The following is a 24,385-nucleotide window of genomic DNA, read 5'->3' on the forward strand; positions in this document are numbered from 1 at the left end:
GAATGCACCCTATGATCCCTGCGATGCAGGCAGCGATTGCTGTGATGGCCCTGGATGGAGAAGCCAGATGTTCCGTAATTTCTCGGCCCCCGCATGAGCAGAACATTTTTACCAAGGTGTCGCAGATCTTAGAGGAGATGCATGGGTATCACTCAGACATTTGGGAATTGTGCATGCTCTTGTTCAACCGTGTACAGAGTGAGGGGGAGTCCGTGACCTATTATATGAATGTCTTGCAAGAGATCCACGCAGCAATTACTAAGTGGGATGATGTGGATGTGGGGCCCCCTGATGTGATCTTGAGAGACCAACAAGAGCAGGGGGTGGCAGCCTCGGCAGGGAAGGTCTAGAGTGGAGAGGTGCCCGTTTCAACTGAAGCTGAGCCAGGCTGGGTTAGAGAAATCTGGAATGAGATACAAGGAATGCGGGAAGAGTGGTCTGACTTCAGAAAAACCATTCCTGTGGCTCCATGTCAGTCCAAAGACCGAATCAACCCCAAGTACTGTTTTCCTGCTGCACCCCATCAGGAGATGAGACAGCTTAAGACAGACAGACAGGTGATCTGTTTCAGATGTGGGGACATTGGACATTATGCCCAAGGTTGTGCGAAGCGTGGAAGACTGCTCATTCGGCAGCAGTTAAATTAGTGGGCTCCATGGCTAGGAGGGTGACGCCCCGAAGCCTGAACAGCCAAGAATCAGAGAAGATAGTCCCAAAAGTTTAGTTTCCCTGAGCCCTCTCATCTGGGCAAAAAATGGACGGCCAGGCCCTTCGCTCCTTAGTTAACACAGGTTCCCAGGTCATGACCATGCCCGAAGCATACTTCAGATGTCATTTTTCAGGGACCACGTGGCCCGAATGGGGCCCTGTGATTAAGCTAAAGGCAGCTAACCCATTGCCAATCCCAGTCAAAGGGGTGGTCTGGATGCAAATGACCATATGCGGCAAAGATGTAGGACGAAAATGGGTAGTGCTGCTTACCAGTGACTTTGATGACGGCACTCCTGGGACCCTGGGGATGAATGTATTGAAAGAACTCGGAACCCTGCCGATTAGTGAGCCACCAGATGCCTTTCTGGACTGGTGGAGCCCCCGATCACCCCCAAAGAAAGGTGTTCCAGCAATAGATTCGAGTCGCCCAGGCGCAGGAGACGTCAAGCAATGGGAAGATCCTAGGAATTTGGTATCCTCGCTTCTGCCAAGCTCGTCTTACCGCCGGGTCTGACGGTGCTCACTCTGCCCGTACGAGCCTGTACACCGCTTGAAGGGGTGGAAGCACAGATTGAGCCAACCACAGCAGACCAGATACCCCCTGGACTCTTCGTTGCTTGGACTTTGGCCACTGTTCATGACAGTAACATAGTGGTGCAGTGTGTCAACCTTGGGGAACAAGACAGTTTGACCCTTTCATCCAGGAGTGAGGTGGCACAGGTGCTGGGCATGCCTGAAGAACTGGTGCCGCCAGAGACTGGCCAATTAGCAGTGAAACCATGGGATTCGTGGACTATAGCTGTTACCATGGCCCCAGAGCTGCCACTTGGAAGCACAAGAGAGGGGCACCGGATCCTGGAACAGATACGGGACGAAATGTCGGGATTCTCCCTGCAGCAAGTGCAACAGATGGAGGCCATACTGGAGCGCTACCAGGATGTCTTTGCCCATTATGAGGATGACTTCGGGTGCACCACTGCCATAACCCATGAGATACCTACAGGAAGTACCGCCCCTATTCGAGAAAGATACCGCCAGATCCCTCCTCAGATGTATCAAGCGGTGAAAAAAATGTTGCCCCACATGCTGCAGAGTGGGGTCAATTGGGTGAGTCAAAGCCCATGGGCCGCCCCTATCGTGTTAGTATGAAAAAAAAGATGGGACCCTGCTCTTCTGTGTTGACTACCAGCGACTGAATGCCTGTACTGTACAAGATTCATATCCCCTGCCAAGAATTGAAGAATCCTTGTCCACCTTAGGAAAAGCTAAATACTTCTCATCCCTAGATCTGGCCAGCGGATATTGGCAAGTGCCCATGGCCGAACATAATCGGCCGAAGACAGCGTTCATTCTGCCTATCAGACTATTTGAGTTTAATCGAGTGCCCTTTAGACTGAACAATGCCCATGGGATGTTTCAATGCATGATGGATAGGTGCTTGGGGGATCTCAGCTTTGAAGCAACACTTATCTACCTGGGTGATATCATTGTCTATACAGCCACCTTTGAAGAACATCTCTAGCGGCTAGAGCAAGTGTTGAGTTGACTGCAAAAACATGGTCTGAAAGTGAAGCCCTAGAAGTGTCAACTCTTCCGCAAACAGATTGAGTATCTGGGACACATCGTATCTGCTGACTGGGTGAGGCCTGCCCGTGAGAAGATAGCAGCAGTACAGGACTGGCCCACCATGAAGACAGTGAAGGATGTGCAAGCTTTTCTGAAGCTAGCTGGATATTACTGGAGGCTCGTGACAAATTTCACTCGCATCGCTAATCCGTTGTTAGAGCTGCTCCAAGGAATACCATTCAGAGCGAAGAATTGAACTATCCTGTGGGGGAGCAGCCAGGAGGAAGCCTTCCGAGCTATGAAGATGGCCCTGACAGAAGCTCCAATACTGACCTATGCCGACTTTTCGCAACCCTCATTTTACACATTGACAGAAGTCTTCATGGTCTGGGGGCCGTGCTCTCTCAAGTGCAAGATGGGAAAGAGTGAGTGATTGCCTACACGAGCTGATCTCCCCATGACTCAGAGCGGAGGCCCAACAACTACAGTTCTTTCAAACTGGAGCTGCTGTCGCTGGTATGGGCGCTGACTGAAAAGTTTGCTGAATACCTGTCGGGGTCCGAAGTCTTGGTGCAAGCCAACAACAACCTGTTGGCTCATCTGGAAAATGCCAAAGTTGGAGCCCTGGAACAAAGATGGGTGTCCCACACAAGATTGGGTATCAGAAAGGAGCTGAGAAAACACATGCTGATGCCTTATCCATAGTGACACATGGGGTCCTGGGCTGTGATCAGGATGAAGAATTGGAGGCAGAAGAGATTCCGGGCTTCCAGGACTTCGCCAGGTGAATGGCAATTGTTATGACCTGGTGGTCAGGACAATAATGGACCTAGTGGATAAGAGCACACGGAATGACCTGATAGTTACTGATAATATAGGACGAGCTCTGGGACGTGGGAACTCTGCTGACCGCAATCCCTAATCCTATCAACCACACTAGAAATAGCCGTGGATTGCTCCTAACGCTCCCTATGCAACTCGGCACAGCCTAAGAAACTAGCTAGCCCTAGAGATAGAAAAATAAAGCCTACCTTGCCTCAGAGAAATTCCCCAAAGGAAAAGGCAGCCCCCCACATATAATGACTGTGAGTAAAGATGAAAATACAAACACAGAGATGAAATAGATTAAGCAAAGTGAGGCCCGACTTACTGAACAGACAGAGGATAGGAAAGGTAGCTTTGCGGTCAGCACAAAAACCTACAAAAAGACCACGCAGAGGGCGCAAAAAGACCCTCCGCACCGACTCTGCGTCCCAGAGCTTCCAGCAAGCAGAACAATCAAAATAGCAAGCTGGACAGAAAAATAGCAAACCAGAGAAAAACAAGCAGTCACTTAGCTTCCGCTGGGAAGACAGGTCACAAGAACGATCCAGGAGTGAACTAGACCAATACTGGAACATTGACAGGTGGCATGGAGCAAAGATCTAAGTGGAGTTAAATAGAGCAGCCAGCTAACGAATTAACCTCGTCACCTGAGAAAGGAAACTCAGAAACACCCACAGCCACCAAAGAAAGTCCATGGACAGAACCAGCCGAAGTACCATTCATGACCACAGGAGGGAGCCCGACAACAGAATTCACAACAGTACCCCCCCTTGAGGAGGGGTCACCGAACCCTCACCAGAGCCCCCAGGCCGACCAGGACGAGCCAAATGAAAGGCACGAACCAGATCGGCAGCATGAACATCAGAGGCAAAAACCCAGGAATTATCTTCCTGACCATAACCCTTCCACTTGACCAGGTACTGGAGTTTCCGTCTCGAAATACGAAAATCCAAAATCTTCTCCACCACATACTCCAACTCCCCCTCTACCAACACCGGGGCAGGAGGATCAACGGCTGGAACCACAGGCGCCACGTATCTCCGCAACAACGACCTATGGAACACATTATGGATGGCAAAAGAAGCAGGAAGGGCCAAACGAAATGACACAGGATTGATAACCTCAGAAATCTTATACGGACCAATGAAACGAGGCTTAAACTTAGGAGAGGAAACCTTCATAGGAACATAATGAGACGACAACCAAACCAAATCCCCAACACGAAGTCGGGGACCCACACAACGCCGGCGGTTAGCGAAACGTTGAGCCTTCTCCTGGGACAATGTCAAATTGTCCACCACATGAGTCCAAATCTGCTGCAACCTATCCACCACAGTATCTACACCAGGACAGTCAGAAGACTCAACCTGCCCTGAAGAGAAACGCGGATGGAAACCAGAATTGCAGAAAAACGGCGAAACCAAAGTAGCCGAGCTGGCCCGATTATTAAGGGCGAACTCAGCCAACGGCAAAAAGGACACCCAATCATCCTGATCAGCAGAAACAAAGCATCTCAGATATGTTTCCAAAGTCTGATTAGTTCGTTCGGTTTGGCCATTTGTCTGAGGATGGAAAGCCGAGGAAAAAGACAAATCAATGCCCATCCTAGCACAAAAAGATCGCCAAAACCTCGAAACAAACTGGGAACCTCTGTCAGAAACGATGTTCTCCGGGATACCATGTAAACGAACCACATGCTGGAAAAATAATGGCACCAAATCAGAGGAGGAAGGCAATTTAGACAAAGGTACCAAATGGACCATCTTAGAAAAGCGATCACAAACCACCCAAATGACCGACATCTTTTGAGAGACGGTAAGATCCGAAATAAAATCCATAGAAATATGCGTCCAGGGCCTCTTCGGGACCGGCAAGGGCAAAAGCAACCCACTGGCACAAGAACAGCAGGGCTTAGCCCGAGCACAAGTCCCACAGGACTGCACAAAAGAACGCACATCCCGCGACAAAGACGGCCACCAAATGGATCTAGCTACCAAATCTCTGGTACCAAAGATTCCCAGATGCCCAGCCAACACTGAACAATGAATCTCAGAGATAACTCTACTAGTCCATCTATCAGGGACAAACAGTTTCTCTGCTGGGCAACGGTAAGGTCTATCAGCCTGAAATTTTTGCAGCACCCGCCGCAAATCAGGGGAGATGGCAGACATAATTACCCCCTCTTTGAGAATACCCGCCGGCTCAGGAACACCCGGAGAGTCAGGCACAAAACTCCTTGACAGGGCATCAGCCTTCACATTCTTAGAGCCTGGAAGGTACGAAACCACAAAATCAAAACGGGAGAAAAATAGCGACCAACGAGCCTGTCTAGGATTCAACCGTTTGGCAGACTCGAGATAAGTCAAATTCTTGTGATCTGTCAAGACCACCACGCGATGCTTGGCTCCTTCAAGCCAATGACGCCACTCCTCGAATGCCCACTTCATGGCCAACAACTCTCGATTACCAACATCATAATTGCGCTCAGCAGGCGAAAACTTTCTAGAAAAGAAAGCACATGGCTTCATCACCGAGCCATCAGAACTTCTTTGCGACAAAACAGCCCCAGCTTCAATCTCAGAAGCATCAACCTCAACCTGAAACGGGAGCAAAACATCTGGCTGGCACAACACAGGGGCAGAAGAAAAACGATGCTTCAACTCCTGAAAAGCCTCCACAGCTGCAGAAGACCAATTGACCACATCAGCACCCTTCTTGGTCAAATCAGTCAACGGTTTAGCAACACTAGAAAAATTAGCGATGAAGCGACGATAAAAATTAGCAAAGCCCAGGAACTTTTGCAGGCTCTTCACAGATGTCGGCTGAGTCCAATCGTAAATGGCCTGGACTTTAACAGGGTCCATCTCGATAGTAGAAGGGGAAAAAATGAACCCCAAAAATTAAACCTTCTGAACTCCAAAGAGACACTTTGACCCCTTCACAAACAAGGAATTCGCACGAAGAACCTGGAACACCATTCTGACCTGCTTCACATGAGACTCCCAATCATCCGAAAAGACCAAAATATCATCCAAATACACAATCAGGAATTTATCCAGGTACTCTCGGAAGATGTCATGCATAAAGGACTGAAATACTGATGGAGCATTGGAAAGCCCGAATGGCATAACTAGGTACTCAAAATGGCCCTCGGGCATAATAAATGCTGTTTTCCATACATCGCCTTGTTTAATACGCACAAGATTATACGCCCCTCGAAGATCTATCTTAGTGAACCAACTAGCCCTTTTAATGCGAGCAAACAAATCAGACAGCAACGGCAAAGGATACTGAAATTTGACTGTAATTTTATTGAGAAGGCGGTAATCAATACAAGGTCTCAAAGAACCATCCTTCTTGGCCACAAAAAAGAACCCTGCTCCTAACGGTGATGACAACGGGCAAATATGGCCTTTCTCCAAGGATTCCTTTATATAACTCCGCATAGCGGCGTGTTCTGGCACAGATAAATTGAACAATCGGCCCTTAGGAAACTTACTACCAGGAATCAAATTAATTGCACAATTGCAATCCCTATGAGGAGGTAGGGCACTGGCTTTGGGCTCATCAAATACATCCCGATAATCTGACAAAAACTCTGGAACTTCAGAAGGAGTGGAAGACGAAATAGACAAAAATGGAACATCACCATGTACCCCCTGGCAACCCCAGCTGGACACAGACATAGATTTCCAGTCCAATACTGGATTATGAACCTGCAGCCATGGCAACCCCAAAACGACCACATCATGCAGATTATGCAACACCAGAAAGCGAATATCCTCCTGATGTGCAGGAGCCTGTTATGCTAGGCAATTCAGTAACACAATGTACATAGCGATCAGAGCACATACAGTGATCTGACAATAACCCAAAATAATAGAAAGAGCTCTGAGACGTGGAAACTCTGTAGACCGCAATTCCTGATCCTCTCCAAACACAACTAGAGGCAGCTGTGGATTGCGCCTAAGGCTCCCTATGCAACTCGGCACAGCCTGAGAAACTAACTAGCCTGAAGATAGAAAAATAAGCCTACCTTGCCTCAGAGAAATACCCCAAAGGAAAAGGCAGCCCCCCACATATAATGACTGTGAGTAAGATGAAAAGACAAACGTAGGGATGAAATAGATTCAGCAAAGTGAGGCCCGATATTCTAGACAGAACGAGGATAGGAAAGATAACTTTGCGGTCTACACAAAACCCTAAAGAAAACCACGCAAAGGGGGCAAAAAGACCCTCCGTACCGAACTAACGGCACGGAGGTACACCCTTTGCGTCCCAGAGCTTCCAGCAAAACAAATAGACAAGCTGGACAGAAAAAATAGCAACAAATAGCAAAGAAGCACTTAGCTATGCAGAGCAGCAGGCCACAGGAATGATCCAGAGAAACACAAGTCCAACACTGGAACATTGACAGGAAGCATGGATCAAAGCATCAGGTGGAGTTAAGTAGAGAAGCAGCTAACGACCTCACCAGATCACCTGAGGGAGGAAACTCAGAAGCTGCAGTACCACTTTCCTCCACAAACGGAAGCTCCCAGAGAGAATCAGCCGAAGTACCACTTGTGACCACAGGAGTGAACTCTGCCACAGAATTCACAACAGTACCCCCCCTTGAGGAGGGGTCACCGAACCCTCACCAGAGCCCCCAGGCCGACCAGGATGAGCCACATGAAAGGCACGAACAAGATCGGGAGCATGGACATCAGAGGCAAAAACCCAGGAATTATCTTCCTGAGCATAACCCTTCCATTTGACCAGATACTGGAGTTTCCGTCTTGAAACACGAGAATCCAAAATCTTCTCCACAATATACTCCAATTCCCCCTCCACCAAAACCGGGGCAGGAGGCTCAACAGATGGGACCATAGGTGCCACGTATCTCCGCAACAATGACCTATGGAATACGTTATGTATGGAAAAAGAATCTGGAAGGGTCAGACGAAAAGACACAGGATTAAGAACCTCAGAAATCCTATACGGACCAATAAAACGAGGTTTAAACTTAGGAGAGGAAACCTTCATAGGAATATGACGAGAAGATAACCAAACCAGATCCCCAACACAAAGTCGGGGACCCACACGGCGTCTGCGATTAGCGAAAAGTTGAGCCTTCTCCTGGGACAAGGTCAAATTGTCCACTACCCGAGTCCAAATCTGCTGCAACCTGTCCACCACAGTATCCACACCAGGACAGTCCGAAGACTCAACCTGTCATGAAGAGAAACGAGGATGGAACCCAGAATTGCAGAAACACGGCGAAACCAAGGTAGCCGAGCTGGCCCGATTATTAAGGGCGAACTCAGCCAAAGGCAAAAAGGACACCCAGTCATCCTGATCAGCAGAAACAAAGCATCTCAGATATGTTTCCAAGGTCTGATTGGTTCGTTCGGTCTGGCCATTAGTCTGAGGATGGAAAGCCGAGGAAAAAGACAAGTCAATGCCCATCCTAACACAAAAGGCTCGCCAAAACCTCGAAACAAACTGGGAACCTCTGTCAGAAACAATATTCTCTGGAATGCCATGCAAACGAACCACATGCTGGAAGAACAAAGGCACCAAATCAGAAGAGGAAGGCAATTTAGACAAGGGTACCAGATGGACCATCTTAGAAAAGCGATCACAGACCACCCAAATGACTGACATCTTTTGAGAAACGGGAAGGTCAGAAATAAAATCCATAGAGATATGTGTCCAAGTCCTCTTCGGGACCGGCAAGGGCAAAAGCAACCCACTGGCACGAGAACAGCAGGGCTTAGCCCGAGCACAAATCCCACAGGACTGCACAAAAGTACGCACATCCCGCGACAGAGAGGGCAACCAAAAGGATCTAGCCACTAACTCTCTGGTACCAAAGATTCCAGGATGACCAGCCAACATCGAACAATGAAGTTCAGAGATAACTCTATTCGTCCACCTATCAGGGACAAACAGTCTCTCCGCTGGGCAACGATCAGGTTTATTAGCCTGAAATTTTTGCAGCACCCGCCGCAAATCAGGGGAGATGGCAGACACAATTACTCCTTCCTTGAGGATACCCACCGGCTCAGATAAACCCGGAGAGTCGGGCACAAAACTCCTAGACAGAGCATCCGCCTTCACATTTTTAGAGCCCGGAAGGTACGAAATCACAAAGTCAAAACGGGCAAAAAACAACGACCAACGAGCTTGTCTAGGATTCAAGCGCTTGGCAGACTCGAGATAAGTCAAGTTCTTATGATCAGTCAATACCACCACGCGATGCTTAGCTCCTTCAAGCCAATGGCGCCACTCCTCGAATGCCCACTTCATGGCCAGCAACTCTCGGTTGCCCACATCATAATTTCGCTCAGCAGGCGAAAACGTCCTGGAAAAGAAAGCGCATGGTTTCATCACTGAGCAACCAGAACCTCTTTGTGACAAAACAGCCCCTGCTCCAATCTCAGAAGCATCAACCTCGACCTGGAACGGAAGAGAAACATCTGGTTGACACAACACAGGGGCAGAAGAAAAACGACGCTTCAACTCTTGAAAAGCTTCCACAGCAGCAGAAGACCAATTGACCAAATCAGCACCCTTCTTGGTCAATTCGGTCAATGGTTTGGCAACACTAGAAAAATTGCAGATGAAGCGACGATAAAAATTAGCAAAGCCCAGAAACTTTTGCAGACTTTTCAGAGATGTCGGCTGAGTCCAATCATGGATGGCTTGGACCTTAACCGGATCCATCTCGATAGTAGAAGGGGAAAAGATGAACCCCAAAAATGAAACCTTCTGCACACCAAAGAGACACTTTGATCCCTTCACAAACAAAGAATTAGCACGCAGGACCTGAAAAACCGTTCTGACCTGCTTCACATGAGACTCCCAATCATCCGAGAAGATCAAAATGCCATCCAAGTACACAATCAGGAATTTATCCAGGTACTCACGGAAGATGTCATGCATAAAGGATTGAAACACTGATGGAGCATTGGCAAGTCCGAACGGCATCACTAGATACTCAAAATGACCCTCGGGCGTATTAAATGCAGTTTTCCATTCATCGCCTTGCCTGATTCTCACCAGATTATACGCACCACGAAGATCTATCTTAGTGAACCAACTAGCCCCCTTAATCCGAGCAAACAAATCAGATAACAATGGCAAGGGGTACTGAAATTTAACAGTGATCTTATTAAGAAGGCGGTAATCTATACACGGTCTCAGCGAACCATCCTTCTTGGCCACAAAAAAGAACCCTGCTCCCAATGGCGACGACGACGGGCGAATATGCCCCTTCTCCAGGGATTCCTTCACATAACTGCGCATAGCGGTGTGCTCAGGCACGGATAAATTAAACAGTCGACCTTTTGGGAATTTACTACCAGGAATCAAATTGATAGCACAATCACAATCCCTATGCGGAGGCAGGGCATCGGACTTGGGCTCATCAAATACATCCCGGTAATCAGACAAGAACTCTGGAACCTCAGAAGGGGTGGATGACGAAATTGACAGAAATGGAACATCACCATGTACCCCCTGACAACCCCAGCTGGACACCAACATGGAATTCCAATCCAATACTGGATTATGGGCTTGTAGCCATGGCAACCCCAACACGACCACATCATGCAGATTATGCAACACCAGAAAGCGAATATCCTCCTGATGTGCAGGAGCCATGCACATGGTCAGCTGGGTCCAGTACTGAGGCTTATTCTTGGCCAAAGGTGTAGCATCAATTCCTCTCAATGGAATAGGACACTGCAAGGGCTCCAATAAAAACCCACAACGTTTAGCATAATCCAAGTCCATCAAATTCAGGGCAGCGCCTAAATCCACAAACGTCATGACAGAATACGACGACAAGGAGCATATCAAGGTAACGGACAGAAGAAATTTTGACTGTACAGTACCAATGGCGGCAGACCTAGCGAACCGCTTAGTGCGCTTAGGACAATCAGAGATAGCATGAGCGGAATCACCACAGTAGAAACACAGCCCATTCAGACGTCTGTGTTCTTGCCGTTCAACTCTGGTCATAGTCCTATCGCAACGCATAGGCTCAGGTTTAATCTCAGGTAATACCGCCAAATGGTACACAGATTTACGCTCACGCAAGCGTCGACCGATCTGAATGACCAAAGACATAGACTCATTCAAACCAGCGGGCATAGGAAATCCCACCATGACATCCTTAATAGCTTCAGAGAGACCCTTTCTGAAAATGGCTGCAAGCGCAGATTCATTCCATTGAGTGAGCACGGACCATTTTCTAAATTTCTGGCAATATAGCTCTATCTCATCCTGAGCCTGACAAAGAGCCAGCAAATTTTTTTCTGCCTGATCTACTGAATTAGGCTCATCGTACAGCAATCCAAGCGCCAGGAAAAACGCATTGATATCACTCAATGCAGGATCTCCTGACGCAAGAGAAAATGCCCAGTCCTGAGGGTCGCCACGCAAAAAAGAAATGATGATCCTAACCTGTTGCGCTGGGTCACCTGAGGAACGAGGTTTCAAAGCCAGAAACAGTTTACAATTATTCTTGAAACTCAGAAATTTAGTTCTATCTCCAAAAAACAAATCTGGAATAGGAATTCTCGGTTCTAACAAAGAATTCTGAACCACAAAATTTTGAATATCTTGAACTCTTGCCGTGAGCTGATCTACACATGAAGACAGACCTTTAATGTCCATTGTAACACCTGTGTCCTGAACCACCCAAATGTCTAGGGGAAAAAAAAGACAAATCACAGTGCAAAGGAAAAAAAAATGGTCTCAGAACTTCTTTTTTCCCTCTATTGAGAATCATTAGTACTTTTGGCTTCCTGTACTGTTATGCTAGGCAATTCAGTAACACAATGTACATAGCGATCAGAGCACATACAGTGATCTGACAATAACCCAAAATAATAGAACGAGCTCTGAGACGTGGAAACTCTGTAGACCGCAATTCCTGATCCTCTCCAAACACAACTAGAGGCAGCTGTGGATTGCGCCTAAGGCTCCCTATGCAACTCGGCACAGCCTGAGAAACTAACTAGCCTGAAGATAGAAAAATAAGCCTACCTTGCCTCAGAGAAATACCCCAAAGGAAAAGGCAGCCCCCCACATATAATGACTGTGAGTAAGATGAAAAGACAAACGTAGGGATGAAATAGATTCAGCAAAGTGAGGCCCAATATTCTAGACAGAACGAGGATAGGAAAGATAACTTTGCGGTCTACACAAAACCCTAAAGAAAACCACGCAAAGGGGGCAAAAAGACCCTCCGTACCGAACTAACGGCACGGAGGTACACCCTTTGCGTCCCAGAGCTTCCAGCAAAACAAATAGACAAGCTGGACAGAAAAAATAGCAACAAATAGCAAAGAAGCACTTAGCTATGCAGAGCAGCAGGCCACAGGAATGATCCAGAGAAACACAAGTCCAACACTGGAACATTGACAGGAAGCATGGATCAAAGCATCAGGTGGAGTTAAGTAGAGAAGCAGCTAACGACCTCACCAGATCACCTGAGGGAGGAAACTCAGAAGCTGCAGTACCACTTTCCTCCACAAACGGAAGCTCCCAGAGAGAATCAGCCGAAGTACCACTTGTGACCACAGGAGTGAACTCTGCCACAGAATTCACAACAGGAGCCATGCACATGGTCAATTGGGTCCAGTACTGAGGCTTATTCTTGGCCAAAGGCGTAGCATCAATTCCTCTCAATGGAATAGGATACTGCAAGGGTTCCAAAAAAAACTCACAGCGCCTAGCATACTCCAAGTCCATCAAATTCAGGGCAGCGCCTGAATCCACAAATGCCATAACAGAATAGGATGACAAAGAACAAATCAGAGTAACGGACAATAGAAATTTAGACTGTACCGTACCACGGCGGCGTGACACGGGCCCGGCTCTCCACGTTATTATGGGTAAGCTCCCTGAATAAGTATTTTTACTCTATTGCATACTGGTATGCCACAACTTTGTGAAAACCTGTGACGCTCCATGTGAGATGTGTTGGGGGTGAGCTTCTCAGTAAAACGATAGGCACTATGCACTTTATGGTTCATCATTGTTAGCCGGGTACCTGTGACTACCCTTACCCTGTTTTTGTGTAATACTCTGTGTTTTTATGTTATTTTTGTACTAGTGTATTATCTAATAAAGTACTATACATGTTTTTGTAAAAAGGAAAAATTGTTTGGACTGAGTACTCCATTTATTCTCTTGGTTATGTACCGTACCAATGGTGTCAGACCTAGCGAACCGCTTAGTGCGCTTAGGACAATCGGAGATAGCATGAGTGGAATCACCACAGTAAAAACATAGCCCATTCCGACGTCTGTGTTCTTGCCGTTCAGCTCTGGTCAAAGTCCTATCACATTGCATAGGCTCAGGCCCATGCTCAGATAGTACCGCCAAATGGTGCACAGCTTTACGCTCACGCAAGCGTCGATCGATCTGAATGGCCAAAGACATAGACTCATTCAGACCAGCAGGCATGGGAAATCCCACCATGACATCCTTAAGGGCTTCAGAGAGACCCTTTCTGAAGATTGCTGCCAGGGCACATTCATTCCACTGAGTGAGCACAGACCACTTTCTAAACTTCTGACAATATATCTCCGCTTCATCCTGACCCTGACACAGAGCCAGCAAGATTTTCTCTGCCTGATCCACTGAATTAGGTTCGTCATAAAGCAATCCAAGCGCCAGGAAAAACGCATCAACATCACGCAATGCCGGATCTCCTGGCGCAAGGGAAAATGCCCAGTCTTGAGGGTCACCACGTAACAAACATAGTAACATAGTAACATAGTTAGTAAGGCCGAAAAAAGACATTTGTCCATCCAGTTCAGCCTATATTCCATCATAATAAATCCCCAGATCTACGTCCTTCTACAGAACCTAATTGTATGATACAATATTGTTCTGCTCCAGGAAGACATCCAGGCCTCTCTTGAACCCCTCGACTGAGTTCGCCATCACCACCTCCTCAGGCAAGAAATAATGATCTTTACTTGTTGAACAGGGTCACCTGAGGAGCGAGGTTTCAAGGCAAGAAACAATTTACAATTATTTTTGAAATTCAAGAACTTAGATCTATCACCAAAAAACAAATCAGGAATTGGAATCCTAGGCTCTGACATCGGATTCTGAACCACAAAATCTTGAATGTTTTGTACACTTATAGTGAGATTATCCATAAAAGAGGACAGACCTTGAATGTCCATGTCTACACCTGTGTTCTGAACCACCCAGATGTAAAGGGGAAAAGAGAGACAAAACACACTGCAAAGAAAAAAAAATGGTCTCAGAACTTCTCTTATCCCTCTATTGAGATGCATTAGTACTTTGGGCCACCTGTACTGTTATGACCTGGTGGTCAGGACAATAATGGACCTAGTGGATAAGAGCACACGGAATGACCTGATAGTTACTGATAATGTAGGACGAGCTCTGGGACGTGGGAACTCTGCTGACCGCAATCCCTAATCCTATCAACCACACTAGAAATAGCCGTGGATTGCTCCTAACGCTCCCTATGCAACTCGGCACAGCCTAAGAAACTAGCTAGCCCTAGAGATAGAAAAATAAAGCCTACCTTGCCTCAGAGAAATTCTCCAAAGGAAAAGGCAGCCCCCCACATATAATGACTGTGAGTAAAGATGAAAATACAAACACAGAGATGAAATAGATTAAGCAAAGTGAGGCCCGACTTATTGAACAGACAGAGGATAGGAAAGGTAGCTTTGCGGTCAGCACAAAAACCTACAAAAAGACCACGCAGAGGGCGCAAAAAGACCCTCCGCACCGACTCACGGTGCAGAGGCGCTCCCTCTGCGTCCCAGAGCTTCCAGCAAGCAGAACAATCAAAATAGCAAGCTGGACAGAAAAATAGCAATCCAGAGAAAAACAAGCAGTCACTTAGCTTTTGCTGGGAAGACAGGTCACAAGAACGATCCAGGAGTGAACTAGACCAATACTGGAACATTGACAGGTGGCATGGAGCAAAGATCTAAGTGTAGTTAAATAGAGCAGCCAGCTAACGAATTAACCTCGTCACCTGAGAAAGGAAACTCAGAAACACCCACAGCCACCAGAGAAAGTCCATGGACAGAACCAGTCGAAGTACCATTCATGACCACAGGAGGGAGCCCGACAACAGAATTCACAACAGGCAATGCCGCAATAACAGATCAGCGAGGCATCCAGGGAACAGATGTTAGGACAACCTCAAGATGATTAGGTAGAGCTGCAGCAGGAAGACACAGAACTTGCCCAGCTGAGACAGTGGGTAGCATTTAAGCTATCTAGTTGAGATGAAAGAGGTGCTCTGTCCCCAGGGGCTTTGCAGATTCTCAGACAATGGGAGAGGCTCTAATTGAAGGATGGCTTGCTGTATAGGAAAGTGCAGTTGGTAAGTGAGTTGGGGGTCGCTTGGCAGGTGGTGCTCCCAGAGAAGCTAACCTGCATAGTGGCCACAAAGGCTCTTGAGAGGGGGGCTCACTTTGGTCTGGAGAAGACATTCCAGTGGCTATAGAAGCTGGTCTATCACCCTCACTTGAAGACTGCGGTAGAAGAGGCCTGTCAGCTATGCCAAAGCTGTGAATTGGCCAAAACCCCAGGACAAAGAGCTCCCACCCAGACCATCATGACCTCTGCCCCTTTAGAACTACTGATGATCGACTATTTGACCATGGGTCCCGCTCACCATGGTTATTAACATTGTCTGGTGATGACTGACCACTTCACCAATTCGCGATGGTTACCCCAACCCGAGACCAGACTGCCGAGATGGCTGCCCCGGCTGTCTGTTGAGACTTCATCCAGGAGTATGGTTGCTCGAAGCAAATTCATTCGGATCAAGGCGCCTGTTTCCAAGGCCGAGTGATGGAAGAATTACACCTGTCTATACCAAATTGAGAAGTCGAGAATGACACCCTATCACCCCCAGGGGAATGGAGCCTGTGAACGCTTTAACAGTGCACAGATTCAAATGCTGAGAAGATTGGAGGAAGACCGGAAAGTCCATTGGCCTGAGTATGCGGCTGAATTGGTCTGGGTGTACAACAACCGGGTGCACCGCACTACAGGATATACTCTGTAAACCCTACGGTTCGGGCGGAAGGGATGAGAGATGACTAAGTTAGAGCTGGACCCAGAAGAGGACTAACCATGGACAGAGATGTCTTCCTGGGTCCGAAAACATAGACATCAGCTACAGATTCTTCATTGGCTTACCAACACGCCTAGTCCTCCTGCTCCTGACTACAAAGAGAACAAAGCTTTTACACCTTCCTCAGACTCGAAAAGTGCCCCAGTTGTCAGTCCAGGGGAAATAGGGTGACCAGAAACTCCAGAGATGGCTGTTCCGGTGGAACTGATCGTACTACCACCTTCTACTATTCGGCCTGACTCCACCACTCAACCTGACCTGTGTCATACTGAACAGACCACTGAGGGAATACACCCTACCCGCTATGAACAGGACCAGTTTATTTAGCAGCAGATTGTGCAAGAAATGGAAGAGTGCCAATGTTTACTGCAAGAACTCTCGCCCATGTGTAAGGAGGTTGCTTTCCCTGCTCATTGCCTGGAACCACTTAGTCAGACAGCTGGGTTGTTGGGGGGAAGACTTTCTGCCCTGGACAGAGGGGACCAGGTGACTGCTGGGAAGAGAGAGGGGTGTGGTCAGAAAAAGTGTGGGAGAGCAGAGAGAGGGCAGCGCGCCAAAGAGAGGGCAGGCTGCAGCGCTGTGCTCCCCTAAAAGTAGTGCTCCCCGTGAGGGCACTAAGGCTGAGATACCCACCATAATGAAGGCTGTATGTGAGGGTGTAGACTCGGAAGCCTCCTGAAACAGAGAAGACTCTTCCCCTGACAGCGCAGAGACAGTGACCGGTGACTGCAGTGACAAGTAAAGATCCCTGAGTGTGATAAGTAACTGCCCAGTGTGTGTGTGTGACATCGTTACTACAGAGAATCTGCCAGAAACATACAGAGACTTCTGCAGCAGTGACCGAGACGGTGCTACTTCCTGATTTCAGTTTCACTTTGAAGAGAAAAGACTGCACAGGTTTAACCCCAGAGTTTCCAGTTCTCAGAAGACAGGAAAGACTTCAGACTCTTCAAGTGCTGCTGGTGACTGTACCCACATTGGAATAAGGACCCTCCAGTCAGGATTTCCCTGGACTGATAAGTTACAAGAATACTCTTTTTCCATTTCTATTCTGCTTAACTGTTTCATAGCTTCAGTTAACTTGTTGTGTACTGTTATACTGCTTGCATTATCTTTGCTAACCCCCTGCTTCCTCCCTGCGAGGAGAATTTTACCCCTGTTAATAAATCCCCTTCAACAGATGGTCTGTCTGTTCCGTGGTGACATACTCAACCCTGCACTCTATTACACTTGGTGTAGTCGGCAAGATGTCACACGGTAGCGCAGAAGGGGCAGACCAAGCAGTTGGGGGAGGCCCCAGGTCTAGCATCTCCATGGGAGCCATGTTAGTTAACCTGCCAAATTTTTCAGGAAGCAATGTCATGTTGTGGAGTTGGACGGAGCGTATCCGAGGGATGATGCGGATGCATCCTATGACACCGGCTCTGCAGGTGGAAATAGCTATGATGGCCCTAGAGGGGGATGCACGGGACTCTGTTATGCTCAGACCACCCCCCCAGGCGAGAGATACCCTGGACAAAGTATTACGTATACTTGAGGAGATGCATGGGGACCCCACTGACGCAGGGGAGCTGCGCATGCGACTGTTCTGCCTGGTGCAAAGAGAGGGGGAGACCGTGACACAATATATGAACGCGCTGCAGGAGCTTCATACTGCCATTATACGGAAGGACAGGCTTGCGAGATGTGTTGGTGAAACAGGCCCTGCGAGAGCGCATGCGCGTAAAGCTAGATATGACTTTCTCTGAGGTCGGGAGTGAGGCACGCACGCGCGAGCAAGAGAAAGGGGTGGTAGTGCCAGTGGGAAAGGTATGGAGCGGGGAGGTAACAGCCCCTCAATGGGTTGAAGACTTGAAGAAGGAGGTTAAGCGAGTCCGTGAGGAAGTAGCTGAATATAAGAAGACCAGTGCTGCCCTGTGCGAGAAAGAGAGACCGCCCCCCAAAGTGAGACTAGTGCCGCTCGGCGAAGAAGACTGCCTACATGCTACAATTGCGGAGCACCCAGTCGAAATGAAGAGGAGGAGATGTGGACCCGAGATTCCCAGCTGAAGATAAGAAGAATCTGAGAGGAGATTGAGAATCTGGGGAAAGCCCTTACTGCTGTTTTGGGGACCAGCAGCATACCCCGAGGTAACGTGCGGAAGCCGCCAGAAAGAGATAGAGGAGAGATGCGCAGCATGAAGAAGGCTTCAGTGGTGGCCCCAGAGTGTAACTCCGTATCCTGGGGTGAAGAGCAACCGCAGATGAGAGATGTCCCCCGCCGAGCTCGACGATCCAGACTGAAGCGCCCTCCAGACAGATGCAGACGTGAGTGCTGGTTGTGCAGAAGGGTGGGACACATGTCAAGAAATTGCCCTACCCGAGAAGAGCGGTGGCAGAGATCCGCTCACCCCTCTGAGGGTCCTGCTAACTGGAGGGAATGTCGCCCCTGGAGAGAATGGTATGGCAGGAAGAGATGAGTTCCACCTAAGGCAAGACAGTACCACAATGTCGGACGCCAAGGAGAGGAGGAGAAGGAGTCAAGCATCTCCGGTGGAATGGCTGCGCTGTCCCAAGGCGTGAAGGCGAGCCTGGTGGATCTCCAGCCTGGGTCTGAAGGTTCTGCTTGTGAGACTCAGCCCGGAAGAAAAAAAGGGACTTTCACTCGAGAAGACCACCGAAGTGCTTTACTACCTTGCCCAGCACGAGTTCCCAAAGAAGGAGAGAAAGTGCCAAGTGCTCCTGCGACGCTCGTTTTCGAGGTCCTCGTCGATGAGAGTGAGGAACCACTAATATCATCCCCTGAGGTGAAGAGTGTGCTGGCTGTCAGCTCACAAGATCCTGATCGAACAGAGGAAATGGAACAGCTGTGTGAGACGAGGCGTGTGGCTGAGAAGCCCTGGGAAGTGATGTCCGCAGAGCCCGGCGCAGATGACGAAGAATCCGGCTTGCATGGTCTTAATCCATCTGATTCTACTTTGGACAAGAATGCTCCTGTCAAAGAGAGGGGGAGCTATAGAGAAGAATTACCTGTACTAAGCCCCAGACTGAGGAACCCGAGCAAGAAGCCCCTACGCAAACACCTGCTTCCGGCAAGGCTAAGAAGAAGAAGAAAAAGAAGAAGAGGACAGCAGTTGTTGATGAAGCAGAGAAAGCATATCTCAACCTGACTGATGAGCAGCTCCTAGACCATTTAGTTTGGGAGTATGTACAAGATGAAAGGCAGAAGGAGATGCGAGGATTGCAGGTATCTGACTCCCCTCAAAAGAACAAAGAGAAGCACGAAGAGTCCTCGCCCATGGAATGGCGAGCTTTGAGAGGGGGAATGTAAGGAGGTTGCTTTCCCTGCCCCTTGCCTGGAACCACTTAGTCAGACAGCTGGGTTGTTGGGGGGAAGACTTTCTGCCCTGGACAGAGGGGACCAGGTGACTGCTGGGAAGAGAGATGGGTGTGGTCAGAAAAAGTGCGGGAGAGCAGAGAGAGGGCAGCGCACCAAAGAGAGGGCAGGCTGCAGCGCCGTGCTCCCCTAAAAGTAGTGCTCCCTGTGAGGGCACTGAGGCTGAGATACCCACCATAATGAAGGCTGTATGTGAGGGTGTAGACTCGGAAGCCTCCTGGAACAGAGAAAACTCTTCCCCTGACAGCGCAGAGACAGTGACCGGTGACCGCAGTGACAAGCAAAGATCCCTGAGTGTGATAAGTAACTGCTCAGTGTGTGTGTGACATCGTTACTACAGAGAATCTGCCAGAAACATACAGAGACTTCTGCAGCAGTGACCGAGACGGTGCTACTTCCTGATTTCAGTTTCACTTTGAAGAGAAAAGACTGCACAGGTTTAACCCCAGAGTTTCCAGTTCTCAGAAGACAGGAAAGACTTCAGACTCTTCAAGTGCTGCTGGTGACTGTACCCACATTGGAATAAGGACCCTCCAGTCAGGATTTCCCTGGACTGATAAGTTACAAGAACACTTCCATTTCTATTCTGCTTAACTGTTTCATAGCTTCAGTTAACTCGTTGTGTACTGTTATACTGCTTGCATTATCTTTGCTAACCCCCTGCTTCCTCCCTGCGAGGAGAATTTTACCCGTTAATAAATCCCCTTCAAAAGTTGGTCTGTCTGTTCCGTGGAGACATACTCAACCCTGCACTCTATAACACATGGAATGGTGAGCTAAAGGAGAAGGGGAGTGTAAGGAGAAGCACCGGACCGCAGGCACTTATACCACGCCGGGTCTGGAACTACTGAAGCTGCATCCCCTGTTGTCCAAGGAAGACAAAAGGGTCTGGACAGAACCCCTGACCCAGAAGCAGGAGGTGTACACAAGCAAAAGCACTCATGGCAGCAGATAGTTTTGGCATGGACAGGGAGCGTGCAGCAGGCTGAGCGGTGTGCTCCATTCTTTCAACACCCACGTGGTGTCGGTCTGCGCCTGCCAGCTCCAGCCACCACATGAGTGACTGTCAGAGACCAAGGTGCCGGGTGCCCTGCCTCTGCACGATTGAGAAGTACAGAGTGCCTCGTGGCTGGGAGTACAGTGCACGAGCCACCTAGAAAGAGCCGGGTAGCAGACGAACTTCTGCAGCTTGCCTGGCCCATTGCTGCTGATCACCTCACGTTGGACTCTACAAGTGCCGCGGCTCTTCTCATCTCGGCCGTACCAAGTTATGAACTAGGAGCTCAGCAGAAGATACCAGAGACTGACCGCTGCTGCCAGAAGACGGACCATTGTTTGCAGGACTCCACTGGAACAGCACCACGCCGGCCATTGTCAGCGCCATCACCTTCCAAGCTTCAGCGGAAGACTGGGAAGCCTTTGACTTGATAAGTAATTTAAGGAGCTGCCGTTATCTTGTTTATAGCTCGTTAACTCTACCTATTGCCTACCCTTGAATTGTTTAACCCTCATTTAACTGTTATTCTTCCTGTTAAATTAAAACTGTTAACCCTTGCTCTGCCTCCCTTGTGTAAGGAGGAAGACCAGGCTGCAAGTATCTGGATTGAGCTGGGTCTGGAACTGCTGAGGCTGTGTTCATTGTTTTCCAGGGGAAGGCAAGAAAAACCAGACCACAGCTCTGATCCTGAAGCTGGGGGCACGGTTATAAGTGAAAGCGCGCGCAGTGTCAGGCAGTTTCCCTCCAGCGGTGACAGAGGCAAGCTGCGCATGCAGTGGGCTCCAAGGAGTGCGCAGCCAGGCCGCAGCGTCACACGGCCATTCCAGTGCTGGGATGTTCCAGAGCCCACTGCAGTAATAAGCAAAGAGCTGGGAGCCCTGTTCAGCTAAGCGCCGCACGCCAGACTAAGAGCCAGGGCAGAGTTCAGGACTGTTTGCTGCTGCCCTTGATGTTGGACCGTGGTCTGCAGGACCTTGCTGGAGAAGCATCGTGCCAGTGGTTGTCGGTGCTTCAGTCTTGGCAGGAACAGGCAGCGCACAGCATAGAGAGAGCATAGAGAGAAAATTGTAGTATGCCCAGTAGCTGGCAGAGATCGAGGTGCCGTGTGCTTCATAACCGTGAGGCATGTGCTGCAAAGAGAGAACTGATTATTGGATAGACTTTTGTAACCCACCTTACTAGCATATATTTTCCTGCCCACGGGAGACCCTGATTGTGCTGGGCCTTGTTTGCTCCGGCCCACACTTGCATCACTGCATCCCACAACCTGCTTACACTAGCATGCTGAAATTTTTTTTCTCATGCTGAATACATTTGCGAAAAAATATGCAGATGTGTACTGCCTCATTGAATAGGCTAATGAGCAAGAAAAAGAAAGGTGACACTCACCATCCCATATAAGATTCTTTACTTTGTTCAAGTTAAAACATGAGTGCAGGAGAATTTTTTGGACACATGCTGGACGACGGCCATTTCACGCCTTCCTGTGCTTTAACAGATCCTGAGATGGGGGAGCTGTTGAAGCACCCAAGGATCACTTGCATCTTGGGTGCACAACAGCCTGAGCAGGCAAAGAGGTATAACAGCAGAAGAAACTTGGCATTTCATTTTCCTTGGTTCAATGTTTTATTGGAAATCCATGTGCACAAATGACATACAGTGCTGTCACTGCACTGTATGTCATTTGTGCACATGGATTTCCAATCAAGCATAAGCTCCCATTTCCATTGGATAATCTGTATTGCCAGTGTCATGTAGTGTTGTGCCTGTCTGTGCGCAACCTTTCCAGGGGCCAAGTTTGCTCACAATTCCACCTCACTTTCCAAACTGATTCACAGTATGGACCACCTCTTTTTCTTTCTTGAAAGAAGAACAATGGAACTATAAAGGAGAAAATCACCATCAATTTACAGATAAAACTAAGAAAGCCTTCTGGAAAAAAGCAAATCAAAAAATGTTTGTACATCCTTTTTTAGCAATCAGGGAAATTTTCTAATTGGTTATATCAGCTTCTCTACAAATGTTGTGAAATTGCATATAATCTTTACACATTTTTGAATTTTATTCTAAGAACAAGCACTAACTAATCAGATTTTTTGGATAAGAACATGTTATAGGTTTCTATTGGCGTTGAAAATTTGTTTTTAGTCTGATATGATACCCGAATGAATTAGAAAGGTTGTCCACTACTTAGACAACCCTTTTTAGTTCCTCATTTTTGCCCCCATTTGCCTGCCATTTACCCAGTGACTCCGGTCGCATCACACGTGCGCCTACGTGGACAGGACTTCTTGCTACATCCAGGTTATCCTACCAATATTGGAATTTATAGAGACAGGATTAACGTATCTCTCTGCACCATATGTCTTATATTTGTTCTGATGAAGGTCCGTATGAGGACCGAAAACGTTCGACTTGCCTTTATGGATGCACATCAATAAACCTTTTGCATATAAGTATTCATCTAGAGTGCCAAGTTTTTTCGGATTTGGATTTGTTGGGCTGGATACCCTACTTGAGCACCTACTCTATACACTACTACGAGTGCCATGTTGTTCTATTATTCCATAAGATGATTGCTCATGTATTGGTTTCTAAACACATAGTCAAAAAAGGTGATAAGGACTTGGGACTTCTATGCTCAAATTCCTCACCTCCCAGTAAGTGGTCATTGAGAGAAAAGTGGCAAGGAGATGTCAATAGGTGAGACTACAGGCAGTGACGCGTGACGTCTGGAGCTTCTGACCTCTAAGTGAACCACTTTGCTTGTGTTTCAGTAGAACCAATGTAGAAGTCAAGTTCTCATATTAATTACTTTGCATTGAAGCTATCATTCTGTATCTGTGGGGTTTTGTATCTTGCCTGCTTATTTTGCATATTTAATCCTTTCCTGTCAGAGCCTGTATTTACCTTAGTGACAAGGCCAAGTTTTTCAATTCTGACCAGTGTCACTGTATGAGACAATAACTCTGGAACCCTTTAATGGATCCCAGTGATTCTTAGACTGATTTTTTTGGGACACATTGTACATCGTGTTACTGGTAAATTTAGGACAATATTTTTTGTGTTTACCGGTATTTGTGAAAATATCAGAAACTTGGTGAAAATTTTGAAAATGTTGCCATTTTTAAACTTTTAATTTTTATGCCCTTAAAAAGTTATGTCACAAAAAATAGTTACTAAATAACATTTCCCACATGTCTACTGTACATCAGCATTATTTTTTATTTTGTTAAGAAGTTAGAAGGGTTAAACATTTATCAGCAATTTTTCATTTTTACAAAAAAATTTACAAAACCATTTTTTTAGGGTCCACATTACATTTGAAGTGACTTTGAGGGGCCTAAATGACAGACAATAACCAAACATTACACCATTCTAATATTTGCACCCCACATACTGATGAAAGTCACATTCAAGAAGTTTATTAACCATTCAGGTGCTTAACAGCAATTAAAGCAATGTGGAAGAAAAAAATGAAAATTTTACTTTTTCCCACAAAAATGTTGTTTTAGCCCCAAATGTTTGCATTTTCACAAGGCTAACAAGAGAAAATGCAAATACACCATATAATTTGTTGTGCAATTTCTCCTGATATCCCACATAGGGTGTAAAACTGCGGTTTGGGAGCATGGCAGGGCTCGGAATAAAAGAAGCATCATTCGATTTTTGAAATGTAAAATTTGCTGGAATAGATAGCAGACACCATGTCACGTTTGGAAAAGACCCTGATGTGCGGCAGTGTTTGGAAGGGAAGGAGCACTGTTCAACT

Source organism: Ranitomeya imitator, chromosome 5 (assembly GCF_032444005.1).
Source record: "Ranitomeya imitator isolate aRanImi1 chromosome 5, aRanImi1.pri, whole genome shotgun sequence".
Classification (NCBI taxonomy): domain Eukaryota; kingdom Metazoa; phylum Chordata; class Amphibia; order Anura; family Dendrobatidae; genus Ranitomeya; species Ranitomeya imitator.